This window comes from Lissotriton helveticus, chromosome 3_2 (assembly GCF_964261635.1).
Source record: "Lissotriton helveticus chromosome 3_2, aLisHel1.1, whole genome shotgun sequence".
Taxonomy (NCBI): Eukaryota; Metazoa; Chordata; class Amphibia; order Caudata; family Salamandridae; genus Lissotriton; species Lissotriton helveticus.
In genome coordinates, this window is record NC_136062.1 from 383,080,243 (window position 1) to 383,094,931 (window position 14,689).

A 14,689-nucleotide genomic window follows, 5' to 3' on the forward strand; every position below is an offset into this window, starting at 1 on the left:
CACCAAAATCCACGAGCCGGGCTCGATGAGGTGACCTGGATCGTCAGAGGCTGGTGGAGAGGAACTGTGAACCTGTTGGTGTAAAACACGCAATTTAGTTGTCAATTCGCACAAATAGTCAAGTAGTACGGGGTGTTCTATCTCACTTAGTTTCTTGGGTCTTGGCACGCCCCAGACGTTGGCTGGGCGGCCAAACACGATCTCATGGGGGCTAAGTCCTAATCTGGAGTGGACAGTCATCCTGGTTGACAAAAGCGCTAGAGGCAGTGCGTCAGGCCATTTAAGACCTGTACTGGCTTGGATCTTGGCTAGTTTGAGTTTTAGAGTGCCATTGTAGCACTCTACTAATCCAGCTGATTGGGGGTGATTTGCAGCGTGGAATTTTTGGTGGATGCCTAAACACTCACACACTCTCTTCATCACGCATCCTACGAATTCACTTCCGTTATCACTCCAGACAATTCTAGGCATACCGAACCTCGGGAAGAACTCTTTGACGAGTGCTTTGGCAGTTGATAAAGCGGTATTGTCCTTAAGGGGGTACGCTGCCACCCACCTTGAAAAGGTGCAGACAACAACGAGCACGTACTTCAGGTTGTTGCACCTCTCCATGTGGATGAAGTCGAGCTGTAAAACCTCGAACGGGTACGTTGGAGGCGCAAAATGACCAGCTGGAGTTGGGGTTCCCCTACCGGGATTGTACTTCAAACACACCATACACTTTTTAACCACATTCTATGCATATTTTGGGATATTGCTATTCTGCCATACTGGGGCCAATAGTTTACAGATTCCTTTCGAACTGATGTGCGCAATTCCGTGAGCCATCGTTACTACTGCAAGTACGTATGCATTAGGTAATAGCCATCGCTGGTGTTCTGATAGTTCGACCCAACAACCATTCGCATCCAATCTACCTGTGCTTTCTCTCCATTCATTCACCTCGTTCTCAGTGGCCTCGGCTTGTATCGATTTTACGCTTTCAATGGTGTCCTCACACATTCCCACATCAGCAATCCATCTAGCGGGACCCATAACATACATCAGACTCATTGTGTTCCTTGCAGTTTTTCGCAACCTCATCTGCCACTGCATTTCCGCGGCCAACGTCATCCTGATTCTTTGTGTGCACTGCATTTTATAATGGCGACTTGTAGGGGCAAGGTGAGTGACTCAAGGAGCTCATTAACTAGCTGGCCATGTTGTATCTTCGCACCATGGGACGTAAGGAACCCACGTTCACGCCACAATCTCCCAAAACTGTGAGCCACACCAAAGGCATATTGGCTGTCAGTGTACACATTCACTCGCTTTCCTTTCGCCAACACACATGCTCTAGTAAGCGCAATCAACTCTGCAGCTTGTGCAGAATTGTGGGAAATGTGTGCAGTCTCTACAATGGTGTGTAATGTCGTTACGGCATATGCTGTGGTCGTATCACCATTCGGCAACTTGAAACATGAACCATCAACCCATAAAGTATCATTGCATTCGGGAAGGGGAGTGTTCTGTAAATCTACTCTCCCTTTTGTCTCTTCTTCTGTCCTGAAACAGCAGTCATGTTTGTCAATCTTGTCTGTCTCTGTCGGGATGGGTAATAACGTAGCGGGGTTGAGTGTATCACACCTCTTTATGTGGATGTGACTTGCTAGCAGGGTAAGTTCGTAACTGGATATTCGAGCGCTAGTAAGATGTTGTGTCTTGGTCCTATTTAGCAAAATGTCAACTGCATGCGGAACCATAACGATCAGAGTGTTATTCATGACTAATCCAGCAGACTGTCGAATGCAGACAGCTGCTGCGGCGGTTGCTCTTAGACAACTTGGTAGTGCCTTAGCCACTGGATCCAGAGTTGCCGAAAAATACGCGCATGGGCGCTGTTTGTCCCCAAAGTGTTGCGTTAAGACTGATAATGCACAACCTTCCTTTTCGTGGACATACAATGTAAAAGGCTTACTGTAGTTGGGGTTTCCCAACACAGGGGCCGAACACAATGCATCACGCAACTCGTGGAAACTCGTCTGACAATCTTCAGACCAAGGCATAGGATTAGGCGTGTCTTTGCGGAGTAGTGCCAGCAAGTGCTTGGCTAGTAGTGATAAATTCGGTATCCATTGTCTACAGTACGATGTAATGCCCAAGAAGGCTCGAACCTCTCTCTGTGTCCTTGGGGCACTTAGTTCTGTAATTGCCTGTATTCTTTCTGGTGTCAGTCTCCTTCCCTCCTTCGATAAGATGTGACCTAGGTAGGTTACTTCTTGTCGGCAAAATTGCAGCTTTGAAAGGGAGACTTTGTGCTTCATGTCACATAAGTGATGCAATAATAACAACGTGGCTTGTTTGCAAATCTCCTCAGTGTCTGCGGCGATCAGTAGATCGTCTACGTACTGGATCAAAGTTGACCCATCTGGCAGCACAATTGTGTCTAGTTGTGTTTTCAGTGCCTGACTGAATATAGATGGGCTTTCGCAGTAGCCTTGAGGAGCGCATTTGAAGCGGAAGCTTCGTCCTCCTAAATTGAAGCCGAAAAGGTCTCTACTCTCTTCGGCGATCGGGATGCTGAAGAAAGCGTTCTTCAGGTCAATCACCGAGAACCAGTCTGCTGAAGCTGGAACCATTGTCAATAAAGCAGTAATGTCGGGGACAACTGGAAACTGTGGGATAACTACCTTATTTACCTCTCTGAGGTCAATCACAAACCTATATACAGGGGGCTGTGAAGGATCAGTAAGTTTTAAGACCGGTAAAACTGGACTGTTACAAACTTTCCCTGTTGTTTCTTCAATAACATCTTTATCGATCAAATCATAAATGATCGTTAACAACGCCTTCTCGCATTCGTTAGATATTTTGTATTGGGGAATACGTGGCAATCCGACGTTGGCTTTCAAAGTTATGACATACTGTGTTATCTCCAAACGACCTACGTCATTGGAACCATTAGCCCACAGTATATCAGGAAGTGATGACAATTCGGTTGGAATACCTTCTTTCGACAAATACATCGGAGAAATGATTTTTTTCCCCAAGGTAAGTTGTACTCCCGAGGGAGAACAGTACAAAGTCGCATACAACCTTTTTAGCAAATCCAATCCTAACAAATTTTCACCGCAACCTGTTGTAAGAATGAGGGGTGCTTCCAATTCACAGGAGCCAACAGAAAGGGATATAGGACTAGAGATCGGGTTTCTAACAGGGGCGCCAGAGAAGCCTACTGAGACATTCATTTCGCCAGACAAAGGTGCGCCAGGAAGTTTTGAGTGCATAATAGAACTTTTTGTAGCACCAGTATCCAGCAGAAATGGCTCTGACACTCCTGAGGTAATTACCTCGACATAAGGTCCATCCTGGTCTACTGGAACTGAAACAACTCCCTCTCTTTGTCCATGGTTGTCCTAGCGATCGTTACCCTCATTGTCGTGTTCGGTGTAATAGTCGTCAGCATAGTACTGAGCTGACCTAGACGATGCGTTATTCTGTTGGTCAAAGCTATTCATGGAATTCTGAGGCGGAAAAGAAACTGTGTTCTGGGAGAAATTTCCACGGCCCCTACCTCTGGGGGCATGTTGAACACCTCTCCCTCTTACACCTGAAACACCGTTTAAGCGTCGCGCAAGAGCCGGACAATTATTCCTAAAAGGACCCTCTTCTTTGCAATACGCACATTGATTCGGGCCATACGGAACACGCTGGTGGGAAGACTCGTTTCCTTGCGCGTCTCTAGAATACTGCTTATTCTGTTGATAATTGGGCTGGCTAGCCATACGAGGCGGATAGGCCTGTTGGAGAAGAACTTTAGTTTTTAAATCTTTCGTCTTTTTGTCTGCCTTGTCTAGCTCGTCTTTGCGCCTGTTTTCGTAGTACTGAGCTGTTGCTAGAATCTGCGCTGACGTAGAGACAGCCCAAGCACTCTCTGAATCTTTCAGTTTAGCACACAGTTCGGGAAGCAAATTGTGTACAAACTTGTCTACAAACAATCTTTGGCCACCCTCGGTAGCCATATCCTGACCACTATGGTCAGTGAAAGTTTCCTCAAATCTCATGAAAAAGTCAGACACATTCTCGTCTTTCTTCTGCTTGCACGCGGATAGCTTGTCCCAGTTTACGCGTACTTCAGGCATAATTGTCTTCATGTACGCAATAATTCTACCGGGAAGTTCAGCTATCAGCGGCTCAGGCTTGAAACCACCGACTTGTCTAGCATCTGTAGTCGCAATGTTTGCCCACGAGTCACCTAATTCTTGGTCATGATCTGTATGACGTATCTTACTCCATAAAGGATGTGGAACAACGTTCCCAAACAACATGTCTATATCCGCTAAATTCATTATACATGAGCTGGCAGTTTGGGACAACTCCTTATAATACCCAGTCGGGTTTTTACGGGGATCGGGTAGTGTCTGCTTGAGTGCTAAAACTTCGGATCTTTTCCAGGGGACATGTACCCATACACGCTGGAAATGAGGCAGAACCGGTGGAACTGCAGTTGCGTCACCTTCCCTCCAGACCGGAGGAACCTCTCTCATGGGGTACTGTCTCGCTCTTTTCCTGTTGGATGTACCACTGTCAGAGGATGACCCAGAATTACCACCCGTACTTCTATGTGATAATAATATCTCAACTGCTTTTTCAACGTCGGGACCAACTATCATACCCTCCCCAAATTTAAATTGTACACTACACAACTCTTGCTCGTTGGTCTTCTGACCATTATCTACCAAATCCTCACACAGAAAAACACACATCTGCTCAAAGACGTATCTTTGCGTTGGTTCATCCCATTGACGGAAAACGTTCATGACAGACTCTACATCATATCTTGCTGTGTCCATAGCCCAATTTCGTGCTAACTTATTCAATGATTCCCTTTCCTGATAATCGGGAATTTGGCTTCGTAATTGTCTTCGTTCCGTGTTAGGGGTCGTTTTAGGCGACCGAAAAAGTGGTGAAGGAAAGTTAGTAACAATGCTGGCCATTTTATGCCAGACGGAAGGTGAAAGTGGGGGAATAACTGGTGGTAGAACAGAGTCACGCAAAGTAGAAACAGAAATGTTCGTAGAACGAGTATCAGAGAGACTAGAAAGTGTGCTAGGCGAAATTTTAGAAGGAACAGTAGGAGAAGTAGATGTGATCGGTGAGCCTTGAGGAGGCTGCGCCAGAGAAACAGGAGCCAGCTGAAGAGTAGCCGGTGAGTGCGGTAAAGGAGCCTGTATAACAGCTACCAGAGGTGCAATTAAAGGTTGCGGAGGTGCTGTGGCATTTTGTGCATAGGGTGGTGGCGAACTTAGCAAATGAGCCATTAATGGAGCTTTTTCCACGCTCTTTTACTGTCTCTCGCTGAAGAGATGGCAAAACGGGATAGCATTTATCTATTGCCATTTTACGTTGCCTGTGCAACTGCTCACTTATTTGATCCTCTTCGTTGTCTTTAAATTTTATCGCGGCTTGCATTACTGAAATACCTCTTTCCCTCTTATTCTTCTTTTCTAATTTAATTTCCTTCTGTTTGGCCTCTTTACGCCATAAGCGGAAAGAGTCAAACATCGCCGGTCGGGCTTTCTTCTTGAATAGTTTGACCTCTAGGTTATCTAAAACTTCTGAGTCGAAACTACCATATTGGGGCCATTTTAAAACACCATCCTTGCGGGTGTATTTTATCCATACTTCGTTATATGTTATAGGACCTACGCCGTGCTTTACATAGAGCTCATACGTTGGAGTTCCAATTGGAGGAACCGGACAAGATTCCTCTAATCGGGAGACCTTACTACAACCAAGACAAAACAAGTTTCCAAGTCTGCTAAAACCAGGCATCTTCGCTCACTAGTCTAGCTTCAAACTTCAAAGGATTATCTGTTACGATATACCTCGTGAATACACGAGTCCTTCGGCTTTGGGGCTTGCAAGTACCAAATCAAAGCGTATCTCAAGGATACCAAAAACTAAGGACAAACTAAGGACTGGGAGACGCTCCACTTATACTTAACTGAAGTATTTGAAGATCTGTGACGTCGCTAGAAGACTCGTCTATCGTTTCGCTCTACCAAGGATCACTGGGTCCAAAACAAGGCGATAGTCAGGGCAGCAGTCCTTCGTAGCCGTCAGGACGCGGGGAACCTCGCAGCAAAGACCTTCGGAACCACGTCGACATACAGGGGTCGCTGAAGTGGCTGGCTGTCCTCCGGAATTTTCACACGAAGCTCCTCACGAACATCTGGCTTGGACCGTCACCGCTTGATATCGCCCCGAGTTGGGCGCCAACTGAGGTGCCGGGTTTTTAGGAACCCGGTGGTGCCAGGGGATAACACCCGAAGACCTCTGAGTTCTCCCTTGTTCCGGACCACAGAAACACGGAGTCTTCTAGTTACCGTCAAAGATCAAGTTTTATTGGTAGCTACCAAGTAACACGTGTCCCAGAAGTACACCACACGGAGAGTAGGTTCTTGGGAGACTGTTCGTTTTTACAGAACCAGCCGTCACCTTATATACAAAAATAATAGCTGCAAGCAAGAATTCCTGAGTTTATGATATGGCTATACACATATTTCTACAATAATACAAAGAGCAAAGTCATGTAAGCAAGCCCATATTTTAGATGTCCAGTTTGTTGATAGATTACCCAGTTAGGCCTGGAACTCCCATCAGATATCGATGAAACCTTAATAAAGAAAGGTACAACCCAGTCATAAAACTGGCCATAAACAAGGAATGTGGACAGGTGCATGTTTGCAGAAAGCATGGTCTGTATGTCGTGAATGGTTTATGGAATGTTATGTGTTGATGCTATTGTATTCGGCCACTGGGCGAGGAGCTGCCCAAACAGGTTTGGCCGAAGGCAATGGAGTCAGTTGGGACAGGTCAGGGGGAAGTCACGAAAAGGTGGACGTGTCCCTCTTGATCAAGCCCGACCTTTAATTGACTTATCATGAGGGCAAGATGCAAGATGGATGCCGTTCACAAAATGGAGTTTAAGGGATGGGGACGGAAACTACGATTTTGGGGTGCTGGCAACCCTAGATTGTGACGCAAATACATAGGAATGATGTCCTAATCATTATCGGTTCATAGACACCAAAATCGTCATGGTACGTTGAGGTTTTGTGACACGGGTATTGGACCTCGATATCGGGAAAACACCAGGGTCCGGATTTTTGAGAACCACAGCCCCTGAAGAAAATCCTCAATCACTTGTGTAAAACCGACTATGCCCAATTACATCGAAAAAGGTTTGGAATCCCAGAGTAGCAGCAGCATCTTTTGGACCCCATAGTAGTTCACTTGACAATGCGTGACAAAGTTTTAACTAGGCCAATAGCCGACCTCTCCTGGAAGGTTCACCTGTTGGTCTAACATCGAAATCTACAGGATACCCGAAAGTGGTCTGTCTTTGATAGACTGCTGGAAAGCTTTGATGGTGGTTAACAACATACATTGACTTGGCTGTAATGACTACGGTTTTGAAAAAGATATGACCTCAACCACAAAAAGAGAGCGAAAACAAATAGGTGGTCTGGCACCTGATGTCAGATCAGGAAATGATGAGTACAACCATGCCCATCTCTTGACTGACCTTCTCAATGTCATGACCACAGCAGTGCACAGAGTGTGCCATTGTTGTACAATGCTGTCCATTATATTTTTCCAATCGATCAATAACAGCGAGGTGCAAGCAAACAGTGTAGCACTGGAATTAGCATGTATAATACGCTGATGTTTTTGCAAAGGTGCCTCAGTCAAGGCTTAAACCTCCTCAGAAATTTAGAACGGACACAAGCCTGACTCTGGTGATACCAGCTCTGAAACATGATATGCCATGAGTGTCACTGCTCATTATAGGAGCGGATGCAGATCCTGTAGCAGAGCCAGGAGCCTTGAAATTATGGAAAACCACTTTGTGAAGAATTTGTCCTTCATTTGGATCTTCAAATCTCCTGCGAGTATTGAGGGAAGCAGTGGCTGCCATCGGTGGCTGCTACCAATCAACAATGGTGGCCCCTACAACATGAAGCTTTTCAATGAGAAACCCGCTTGTGTACAGGCACCACCACAAGATGGACAGTGCACCAAAAAGGAAGGTGAGATCAAGATCAGATAAAAATAACTTTAGTTTGTACCCTAGGACCACAAGGCACCAAAATGAAAGGCGAACTCAGTTGAGCATGAACCCTTGTACTGTGCCTAAAGGCCTTATACTGCACAACAAGGAAAGAGGTCTCTGAAAACACACAAACACACCTCAGTACCTGCTAGGCACTGATGCTTCTGCTTAGGGAAAATTAGATAAACCCCTCCTCTCTTCAGAGCTCAAACATGGTTAAAAATTACCAATATCAGTTCTACTTGACAGCTGTTAGAAATAGGATTCCTGGCTGGCCAGGGCTTTCGCCAAAGTCAGTCAGAGACCACCACTCCTAAGTCAGGGCAAGGGAGTTACACGCCAAGATAACCCCTGCTCACCCTCTAGGTAACGTGGAGCGAGCAGCAAGGCTAAACTTGGAGGCGATGTGAGTTAAGTATTTGCGCACGCACCCCAGCAACAACACCCAAAGGCCCACCACAAAGGAAACTCCACACAAGGTATTATAAAAATACCCTTTGTATTACACCGAAACACATTAGATAAAACACACACTTTACAATGTGCCAGAGGCACAGGCAGAATTTACAGGGGATATGTACAAGACAGGGCCACCTGGACCACTGTCAGGAATCAGCATTTTTAGAACTTAGAATACAATACTTGTAGGCCTAGAACATAGAGCCTATCGGAAAGTACCTTCCGTCCTGGTTGCGCAGGATAATGCGAGTGATCTCCTTAGTAGGCTTTAGCGGGCGACCGGCTAGCTACAGGCGTTTCTCTGGGGCGACCAATGTGTGCGGCTCAGAAAAGGAGGGGGAGGCAGGATGCGGGCGGCCCAGCGAAGCGGCGCGGCTCAGGGGAGAGCGGCGCGGCTCGAGGCTTGGACGGGCGGCCGGACACGAGCTGCCGAGGGGAGTGAGCGAGGCACACTTCAGCGAGGCCCCAGTGGCCCAGGGAGATCAGACAAGTCCCAGCAATTTGTCAGGGAAGGCACAATAGAGTCCACTGGTCCTGGGACTATGGTCAGGGGGCGAGCTCAGTATCAAGCCCTTGGAATATCACTTAGACCATATCAGAAAATCACTGTAGCACAATATAAAAATAGAGCACACAACCAGTAACTACTGGTATCCAGGACCTTACTAGCACCACATGTACTAGGAAGAAAATAACCACCTAAGTATCACAATACCTGTAGGGGTGTAAGAACATAACACATGATGCAATGCATACATTCAGAGGTGTAAGGAAGGAGGCACATGACGCATTATCAACCCATTCAGAGGTGCAGCGCAGGAGAACACATGATGAATAATCTACCCATTCAGAGGTGTAAGAGAAACTCATGACGCATCAACATACGTTCAGCGGTGTAAGAAACAAGGCACATGATGCATCAACAACACATTCAGAGGTGCAGCAAAGAGCACTTTGCAGAAATCACATTAACATGAACTTACATCAAAGTCCAGGGTCCAGGTTGCGCTACTGCGCCAAAACCTAAACGTGGCAGCTGCCCACAAAGTGCTGGGCAGCTGAGGTACAGAACAGGGGGCCTAAAAGCTGCAGCTGGCACTAAGTGCTGCGCAGCTGGGGAAGGCCAGGGTAGGGATGAAGGAGTGCGTCTCACTCCTAAAGTTTAGAGTACATGTCCCTAGAAAAGCAAGACCTAAACGGTGCAGCTGGGAAAAGGCCAGGGATGAAGGAGTGCGCCTCACTCCTAAAGTCCAGAGCACATGTCCCTCTGAGCTCTGAATACAACTGTGGGCGGGGAGCCTCGCTGGGCTCAACAAAGAAGTGCCCCCTAGAGCCTCGCTAGGCTCTGAACACAAAAATGCGATAGCAAAGAAATGCCCCCACAAGCCTCTCACTAGGCTCAACGACTGTGTGCCAGCGTTGGAGCCTCTCACTAGGCTCAAGGACTGTGTGCCAGCGTTGGGGCCTCTCAGAGCTTGTGAATCAGGTGGGGGGCCTTCGCTGGAGTCCCCCCTCGGGGAACTCCACATGGCCAAAATGGGCAACGAGCCTCTCATGGGCTCGGGAGCAATGTGGGGCCCAGGGGAGCCTCTCGGGGCTCGTGGGCAAAACGGGCGGAGTGGGCGGAGTCCCTCTCGGGGGACTCGAAGCAAATTATGGCCCAAGAGCCTCTCGGGCTCGGAACACAGGCGGAGTCCCTCTCGGGGGACCCAGCATACGGTGAGGCCCCACGGGCCTCTGAGCACAACAGGGCTCGCTCTGGAGGGGAGGGGCGGGCACCGGCAATGTGCCCCGACGCCCCTCCTCTCCCTTAACGCACTCACCAGTCTGTCGGTGCTCGGCGGCTCTGCTTCGCCGCTTGCTCTCGCTGGCTCTCTCGCTCTAGGGAGCCTCGGCGGGTGTCAGCAGGGCAGCGGGCGGGGCTCGCACCTCATGAGAGCCCCGCTTTCTCGGCACACCGGTCTTCACCCGGTCCCCATCTCGGGACCGGGACTTAGAGCAGATGGAGCCTGCGAGGCACCGGGACTTCCGTTTTCGGGGAAAATGGCCACACTTCCGCTTCCGTCCTGCGGCCCCGCCCACAACCAGGCTGGCCGCGGAGGCAATTTTAACGCGGCTCGGGCCGCGGCGGTGAATCTTGGGGGTCAAAACGAGGGGTGGGCATCCTTAAAATCAATAAGTAAATAAGCAAGGTAGTCACTCGCTGGGGGTCCAGGACCCCTTCACCGAACGGGCAAATGCCGGGTGGGCACCGGCTCGAATAAACAGCGCTCCCAAGCACTGTGGGCATGAATGCAGCGCTTCCAGCGTTATAAGCAGAATAAAGCGCTCCCAGGCGCTAGGAAGGCACAGACAGCAACAAAGTCCTTTGGCAATCCAGCATCTCAGCAGTCCAGGGGCTGGGCAGGGCTCAGGGAGGCAAGCCTTCCCCTGAGCCCAAGCAGCAGCACGCCCCTTTGTCTTTGGGCAGGGTGGGGGCAGAACCAGACGCAGCTGGTCTGTGAGCACTGTTGATGGGCTCAACCACCCTCTCTATTCACTGGCAGGGCTAGGGTCGTTAGACGGGCCACAGGGGGGTGGAGCCAGCATTGTCAGGGGAAAACCCAGCCTCATTCAGGATACAGGTACACTCCTCCCCAGCCATCAGCATGCTAATCTCCCACTCACCACCGGGCAGACCCATCCAGACTTCCTGGAGCCTGGCATGCCAGCCAGCTCCAACCAATCACGCTCCAGCACCCTCACAGCACACGTACAGCAATGTCTAGGAATGGCACTTCCCCACTAGACACATACAAGCTGCACATACCGTTGCGCAGCATTCACTCCCACGAGTTCACAGATACCAAACTCGAGCCTGCACTCCCCACGCATCAGGAACTACCAGGGACACATACATTCCCCATGCATTCCTATGGGAGGGCAGGCCTATCTCACCACATGCACTCAAAGTGCGCATGCACTTTACACTGCGCCACAGTGTCAAAGTGCGCAAATACCAGAAATCACTATACTTCAAGGCAAAAAGTTCAGGGGTGAACCTGCCAGAAGGCCCAAGTTCAACAACAGCCATATTTATTTAGTTTATCTATGATGTGAAATAGTGCTCCGGTTCCCCAACTATGTGAAGGCCTGCATAAAGGTAGCAGTGTTTTTCAGCTCTTTGAAGCATATTATTTGCTCATACTCGTCACATATTGATAATGTTATTTTAAATAAGGAGCCCTTTAACTTGCCACTGCAGACTATGTCCGTGGGTTTGTCTAGGAATCAACACAGAGCGACCTTTCTGCCTCTACAGCAGTTATTTTCAACTTTCATGAGCAACTGTAACAACGGGAAAGGAACTACAGAAATCAATAAAAGTAAAAAACGTCATCACCAGTCACTCTGTATCAATTTCGCATAAAAGCATTCCTGTGCTATAAGGAGTATTTCATGGACCCTTGACTAACTCGCCACATGAACTTCATATTAAGAGGATAACATTCTCAAACCAATATAAATAAACGTCTGTACCTTCAGCGGGTCCCAGTTGTCGAAGTAATCCTTCATTAGAGGATACACAATGGCTGCTGCCAGGTCAGCGCGCTCAGACATCCTGTACTCCTCGTAATACTTCTCTCGCAGTTCCTCAAAGACGTCTGCACATTCCTCCAGTGTTAGCGGGTCCTCGCAGCTGGGCTGCAGGCTTCGCTCGCATTCCTCCACCGTCTCCAGCACCTTTGCCAGGTTGTGGATGGCAGCCTCCTCCCAGACGAGGACCTCTGTTAGCTACTCCATCTCATGAGACATGTTGATGACCATGTCCTTCTCATACTGAAGCTGCCGGTCATTCTGGATGATCTCTTGCTCAGTCATGTCTATCAGTAGCTGAAGGTTGTGCTCTAATTCGGGCAGGGCGAAGCCCAGAGGCTTTGTGTCTTTCCCTGTCGTTGGAGGGTGGTCCTCTGGGATGTCGTGTGAGATGCCAATTTGACTGTAGCTGTAGTAAACCTTCTGTTCCCTGCCAGTCATATCAATCACCTAAAAAAAAAAACAAGACAATACTCCACTTTAGTATTATGTGGGACCATACAAGAGGAAAGGTTAGTTGTAACCCTAGTGTTACATCTGTTATCTTCAGTAAGTCATATACATCATTTACTGTATTTGCCTAAATGCCGGATCCCAGAGCACTTCAACAAGAGGAATGGCTATCAAGCTTTTCTGAAATAATTGTATAACAAGTTTCATTTTAAAATATAGCCTGCAAAGCAAGTGAACTGATCTTTCCCCTTTTAATTCTCCAGTCTTTTTTTTCTTTTTATTAGATAAAAGACAAATTCATACTTAAACAATGACTGGAGTGCATAGGGTAACCACAGTTGCAATACATTACAGTATGAATTAAGGAGAAAAAAAACAGGCCTAGGAGTCCTCCGAGTCCACACTGACTGGGTCTAGTTCCGGGGGTTCACAAATATTGCCTCGGTAAGCATTCCAAGCTCCCCATACCTTGACCCATTTGCGGGGCCGTCCCGTGGAGACATACACAGCCTTCTCACGATATATACACCAGTCAAGATCTTCCATCCATTTCCCAACCCTGGGCGCCCGTGTTGCACCCCAGAGCTGTGCGATGTTCCGTTTGGCGACTGCACAAGCAAGAGCCACCCAAACCTAACCATGACTCGGCAGGTCCGTGGGCTCCCACACATTCAATAGACATCTCCGTGCCTCTGGGTCGACCCTCAGCTACCACACTTCACTCATTTTGGAATGTATCCGCGTCCAGAAAGCACGGATACTCACACTCCCACAAAATATGCATGAACGACCACGGCAACCCGCATCTCTGCCGACAATCAGCTGACCCAGTCAATCCCCTCCTCTGCAGTCCCAGGCCCGTGATGTAAGAGTGATGCAAAATTCTAAGTTGTACCAAACGGAGCCTCATGGGGACTGCCACTTCCTTGGGGGATGCCACCGCCTCCCTCCAGTCCTCATCGTCCAGAACAAGGCCATCAGCAATCCATTGGTCGCGTAAGCGCACCAAGGGGTCCTCTGAGTGATTGACCAATTTGCGATATGTAAGAGAGATCGCCTTGGTGGGCAAAAGGCCATCAAGAAGGTGATCCTCCAGCGGGGAGGCCACCGGTAGCGACTCATCACCAGAGATAGTTGCATTCAAGGCATGGCGGATCTGGAGATAACGGAACCGCTCGGCGTCGTTCAATTGTTATTTAGCCTGCAGCTCCTCGAACATCAGAACCCTATCTTTGACCCACAAGTCCCAGCGATCAAAGCCTTTCGATTTCCAAAGCATCCCCAACCTCTCAGAACTCCACAACGGCGTAGACAATGTCAAACGCCCAGCCCAACTAAGAGCACTATTGGCCTCATGCCACACTCTCGTGGAGCACAAAGTGGGCCCCTTCAACGAAAAACGGCCACGCTTCGCGTACAAAACACGAGTGAACTCTCCCCCCGGCACCTGACCACGGTCCATCGCATAGCCCGGGGAGCCATAAATTGCGTGGTTGATGGGAGCCAACTGAGAGGCCCAGTAATATCTCCGGATGTTTGGTAAACCGATCCCACCAACATACCAGGGCATCAATTTGGAGAGCGAGATACGAGGCCTCCCCTCCCACAGAAGGCCGTGCTGCAGAGACACAATCTCACGGAAGTACGACGAGGGAACAGGGTCAAAGGAATTCTGTAAAGCGCAGAGGAATCACGGGAGGGTCATCATTTTAAAGAGAACCGCGCGGCCCAGCATGGAAAGTGTAGGAGAGTGGGGTCTGCAATCCCATGGCCACCCCAGATTTTTGCTTTTTGCTTCACTGATTTACGACTTTCCCTGGCTGTGGGCCTGCTAATCAGACCCACAGCCTAGCTGTTCTCTAAATTACAACCATGTACCTTAGGTGCATTTTACCAATTGGTACTGGGCCACCTTATCAGTCCCTGTACAGTATACCTTAGGTATCCAGGGCATAGGTGTACCCAGGGCCTACCAGGGGCTGAAGCATGTATTATGCCACCCCTGGCTGGCCACCCTAGCAGACACAACTGGCTGCACGACAGCTGGGGCAAGGTGCTGTAATCACCCTTTGCCTTAGATATAGTATACCTATATCTAAACCT

At 48.6% G+C, this 14,689-nt stretch overlaps 1 pseudogene across 1 annotated transcript in view; it reads right to left on the reverse strand.

The window, feature by feature from the left end:
• Nucleotides 1–14,689, reverse strand: part of LOC144826013 (tuftelin-interacting protein 11-like) — a 187,985-nt pseudogene that overhangs the window by 80,242 nt on the left and 93,054 nt on the right. The window contains exon 4 of the transcript XR_013609669.1: nt 12,077–12,583. The product of XR_013609669.1 is annotated as a tuftelin-interacting protein 11-like (transcript). The remainder of the gene's footprint in view (nt 1–12,076; nt 12,584–14,689) is intronic.